The 5,075-nt window shown below is 45.3% G+C and overlaps 1 pseudogene; it reads right to left on the bottom strand.

The window, feature by feature from the left end:
- Positions 1 to 3,136: 3,136 nt before the first annotated feature.
- On the bottom strand, positions 3,137 to 3,727 carry LOC126007050 (high mobility group protein B3-like; annotated as a pseudogene).
- Between the last annotated feature and the right edge of the window lie 1,348 nt (positions 3,728 to 5,075).

Raw genomic sequence — 5,075 nt, forward strand, 5'->3', positions numbered from 1 at the left:
TGGGGGGAAAAAAAAACCCTAAGACAGGTGGGGCCAGAGCAATAGCACAGTGGTAGGGCATTTAGCCTTGCACACGGTCGACCCAGGACGGAACCTGGTTTGATTCCAAGCATCTCATAAGGTCCCCGAGCCTGCCAGAAGCAATTTTTGAGTGCAGAGCCAGAATAAACACAAAATAAGGTAGGAGATTCAATACCTAGCCAACCCTTATGATCTCCTGACCCTGCCAAAAGCAAGTTCTGAGCACAGAGCCAGGAGTAATCCTTGAGGGCCACTTGTGTGGCCCCAAAACAAAAATAAAACAAAACAAAACAAAACAAACAAAAAACCTAAGACAAGGGCAGAGCAATAGCACAGTGATAGGGCATTTGCCTTGTACACAGCCAACACAGGCCAGACCACGGTTCGAATCCCGGCATCCCATATGGTTTCCCGAGCCCGCCAGGAGCGACTTCTAAGTGCAGAGCCAGGAGTAAACACTGAACGCCACCAGGTGTGACACTCCCATCCCCCTCCAAAACAAAACAAAAAAACAAAAAAAAACCCTAGGACAGTCTCTCTCTGCTCCTTCAAGCTTTATTTATGCCAATTTAGAAACCTGGCCTCTGCTCCAAATCTTTATTTATGTCAATAACAACCCTTTTCACACTTTCTTTTATAAGTCTCAATATGCACAACAAAATTTTAGGGCATGTAAATAGTGATCTCTTAAGAGATCTGCAGTCAGAATCTTGATTCTTTCCTTTTCTAGCACCATCTCGAGCCTTTGCAGTCCTTTGAATTTGTTTTATTCTGTGCTGTATCCTTGAGATCTTTTTCTTCTGATACAGGTCATGTTTGAGTTCATTTATCTTTGTGTAATTCAGGAAATGGTAATCATGCCAAAGTCAGTTAGTCTTTGATACCCCCAAAATGAATTCTGATCTAAATATAAAAATGTCATCTGCTGAGACCAGGGTGGTGGCACAGCGATAGGGCGTTTGCCTTGTAGGCGGCTAACCTGGAACCTAGGACAAACCACAATTCGATTCCCTGCATCCCATAAGGTCCCCCAAGCCAGGAGCGATTTCTTTTTTGTTTGTTTGTTTGTTTGTTTGTCTGTTTTTGGGTCACACCTGGCAGCACACAGGGGTTACTCCTGGCTCAATGCTCAGAAATGCCAGTAGTGATTTCTGAGTGCATAGCCAGGAGTAACCCGTGAACTTCACGGGGTGTGGCCCAAAAAACAAAAACAAAACAAAAAAAGTCATCTGAGGTGGCGGCTTTAAACATTCTAGCAAATGTTTGTTGCTGCTGTTAGTTTTGTTTTGTTTGGGGGCAATGCCCACTACCACTCAGGACGTACTCTTGGCTCTGTGCTCAGTCAGGGATCACTTCTGGTAGTGCTCAGGGGACCAAATGCAAGGCTGGAGCTCAAGCTAGTCATGCAAGGCAAGTGCTTTCCTTACCCATTGTATTATCTCTCTCCAGACACACATTTTAGGGATTTTTTCCCCCTGAATTTCTGTCTTAGGCAATGTTGCCATCGCAGGATAAAATATATTAATAACCACTTGTTTCCGTTAGAATAGTCTTCTGGTCATAAAACTTTCCTATCTCATGGTTACATTTATGGTATCATTTATAATAGTGTATCTTCAAATAGCCAAGAAGCCAAATCATATTTTATTTTATTTTATTTATGAAGGGCTTATGCTCACATCCAGCAGTGCTCAGGGTTTACTTTTGTCTCTGTGCTCAAGGATCGTTCCTGGCAGTACTCAGAACAATTTTGTAAAGGCAGGCATTGAAAAAAAGTGCAAGTGGCTTGCAAGGCAAGTGACTCTACATGATCTCTCAATATACCTTTTATTTTTTTGAAAAACTTAATACTGCTTATTTAACTTCAAAAACAACACACACACACACACACACACACACACACACACAAATAACAAAATGTTGGGGCCGAAGTGATAGCATAGCAGTAAGTAAGGCATTTACCTTGCACGTGGCCAATATAGGACAGACCCCGGCTTGAATCCTGGCATCCCATATGGTCCCCCGAACCTGCTGGGAGTGAATTCTGAGTGCAAAGCTAGAAATAACTCCTGAGCATTGCTGGATAAAATAAAATAAAGTAGCAGAATGGTGTAACTTGTTTAGTACAGAAAGTTCTAAACTCCCAATGGTGCAACAGCTCTCAGCTCTGCTAACAATAAGGAGTTCCACAGATCCTTGTAATTCACTTGTAATTTAGTTCACTTTTAGTTCTCAAAAGTTGATAGCTATCCCACAGAGCAAAGAAAACTGCCAACACTTCTCATGGCAGCTGATACCACCCCCCTTTCCCACAGCTAAAAATGTCAGCAGAATGCTAGGTCACTATGTATACAACCAAACAGTGGGCTGCTCCAAGGATGCCCTCTAAGGGCCCAGGGTCCAGTCTGCAGCTACACCCTGAGCTACTCACCATGACAAGGCATCGTCCCATAGCCCCCACTGTCCCCAGGCCTCGAGCAGCAAATTGGTCTTAGCTTTCTGGTTTGGTTTGTTTTGTTCTACAAACTATAGGTATGTACAGTTGAGAACTCACGATTTCTGGCCAAGAACCATACAGCTAACACCACTGTAATAAAGGAAAGAAGATGCCAAAGAACAGAGAACATCTTTAAAAGCCTTGTCACATCAATAGCCAAGTGCACAGTAAGAACAGGAGCCTTTTCTTTTGAAAAAAATGTTGACTTTGACACAGTTTCAGGGTACTCCAAACACCCATGGCTACATCGTGTAAACCACTGGCAATTCCTAGAGCACTATTTTTTGCTTTTTCTGGTTTGGGGGCCACACCCGGTGATGCTCAGGGGTTACTCCTGGTTATGCACTCAGAAATCGCTCCTGTCTTGGGGGTACCATGTGAGATGCCCGGGATCAAACCATGGTCCATCCTAGGTCAGCCGCATGCAAGGCAAACGCCCTACCACTACACCACTGCTCTGGCCCCTCCTAGAACACTTTTGACACTACAATGTGATCAAGACCAGTGTGATGAAATCTAATGAGGGCAACAATTGGCAACAGCAGTCCCTACACTAAGGTCTTCACAAGAAGATGAGGGAAACAATTTATTCTTCTTCCTCTTCCTTTTTCTCTCCTCCTTCAGTTCCTCTTCCTTCTTCTCTTCCTCTTCTTCCTCCTCCTACTCCTCCTCTCCATCTTCCACTTTTTTCCAGGCGACTTTTGCAGGGCCCTTGGCACCATTGAACTCTGCTTTCAACTTTCAGTGGGCAACAACCTTCTCCTCATTCTTCTTCAGCTTGGTTGCTTTGTTGTTAAAGGACTGCTTTTCACTGTCACTCAGGTTGTTTCACATCTTCCCCAGCTTTTTCACCACATCCCCAATGGAGATGCCACGGTTTGTGGCCTAGATCTTAGGGTGAAACTCAGAACAGAACAGGAAGAATTCAGACGGTGTTCCTTTGGGAGCATTTGGGTCCTTTTTCTTGCCACCCTTGGTTGGCCCATAATCCTTCATCCCACTGTTATAGCGAACTTTGTCAGCATTGGCCATCTCATCAAACTTGACTTCTCCTTCCCAGACATGGTCTTCCACCTCTTAGAGCACTTCCTGGAGAACTCGGCAAATTGACAGAAACTTCAGGGTTTTCTTCATGTGCTCTTCTCTGCAGGTCTGCACAAAGTAGGCAGACATCTTCCCCTTTGGCTTCTTCAGGTCATCTGTAACCATCTTGACTGTATTGTTCACTCATCTGGGCAGTGCAGGGCACAATGCTCTGCTTGCTGCGCCCCAGCCTTGTGCTAGCTGCCTGTTCATACTCCTTTTAATTTTATCTAATTTGTTTTTTTTTTTTAGGGCCACTCCTCAGGAGCTACTCCCAACTGGGGGTTGTTCTAAGCAGTGCTCAGAGGACAATGTATTGCAAGGGACTGAACCTGGTCCCATCTGCGGAGATGCTGCAGCCCATTGAGCTATCTGCCCAGCTCTATTTTATTTTTGTATTGCCTAAGTAATTAGAAGGGAAGTAAATGTGAGGAATACAGAGGAAAAGAGATTAGGTTCTGGATTAATTAAAAAAAAAAAAGGACCCTATTAGGGGTCAGGGTTTTTGGGCCATACCCTGTGACACTCAGGGGTTACTCCTAGCTATGCACTCAGAAATCACTCCTGGCTTGAGGGACCATATGGGACACCAGGGGATTGAACCACAGTTTGTCCTAGGCTAGCGCATGCAAGGCAGATGCCCTATTGCTTGTGCCACCACTCTGCCCTCCCCCCTTTTCTGGGTAGGATGATAGATTATTGTGCTGGAGACCATTCTTTGCATGTAGGACCCTCCAGATTCAATCCCTGTCACTGCATGGTCTTTGTTGATGTAATGGCAGTTGAACTTGGACATGCCCCTGTCACACCCCCTGACATTATGAGTATAAAAAGAAAAACTTGGGGGTCTGAGAGATAGCATGGAGGTAGGAATATTGCCTTGCATGCAGAAGGACAGTGGTTCGAATTCCGGCATCCCATATAGTCCCCTGAGCCTGCTAGGATTGATTTCTGAGCATAGAGCCGGAAGTAACCTCTAAGCGCTGCCAGGTGTGACCCAAAAAACAAAAGGAAAAAAAAACTTGGACAGTTGGGGGGGTTCTCAGGTGGGTGGGAAGGGGAGCTGGAGATAAAGCCTTGGCAAGATGCTTTCTGCTTTGTATCTATCCCTCTCTTTCTCTTTCTTGAATCTGGACCTCCACCACCACTTCTGGCTGTTGTATCTCCCCCTCTACTTACTTCCTCTCTCTGAAACCCCTAGACAATGGGAAGTTTCAGACTCCCTCTCCCTCAGTCCTGGTGGGGCTGTCACTACAAGTTGGCATTCCTGAGTGGGCACGAGGCCCCACCCAGCAGCCGGGCCAACACAGGTCCCTGCGAGCCTTGCAGCAAAGCCAGGCAACCTTGCAGATTACTGCAGTAACCCACCGTGGAAAATTGTGGCGATTCTTCAAAATTCTACCATGGTCCCCTGAACCAAAAAGGAGTAATGCAAAAACCAACTGTAAGAAAAAAAAATCATTACATTAGGGCC

This window comes from Suncus etruscus, chromosome 4 (assembly GCF_024139225.1).
Source record: "Suncus etruscus isolate mSunEtr1 chromosome 4, mSunEtr1.pri.cur, whole genome shotgun sequence".
In the NCBI taxonomy this organism is placed as follows: Eukaryota; Metazoa; Chordata; class Mammalia; order Eulipotyphla; family Soricidae; genus Suncus; species Suncus etruscus.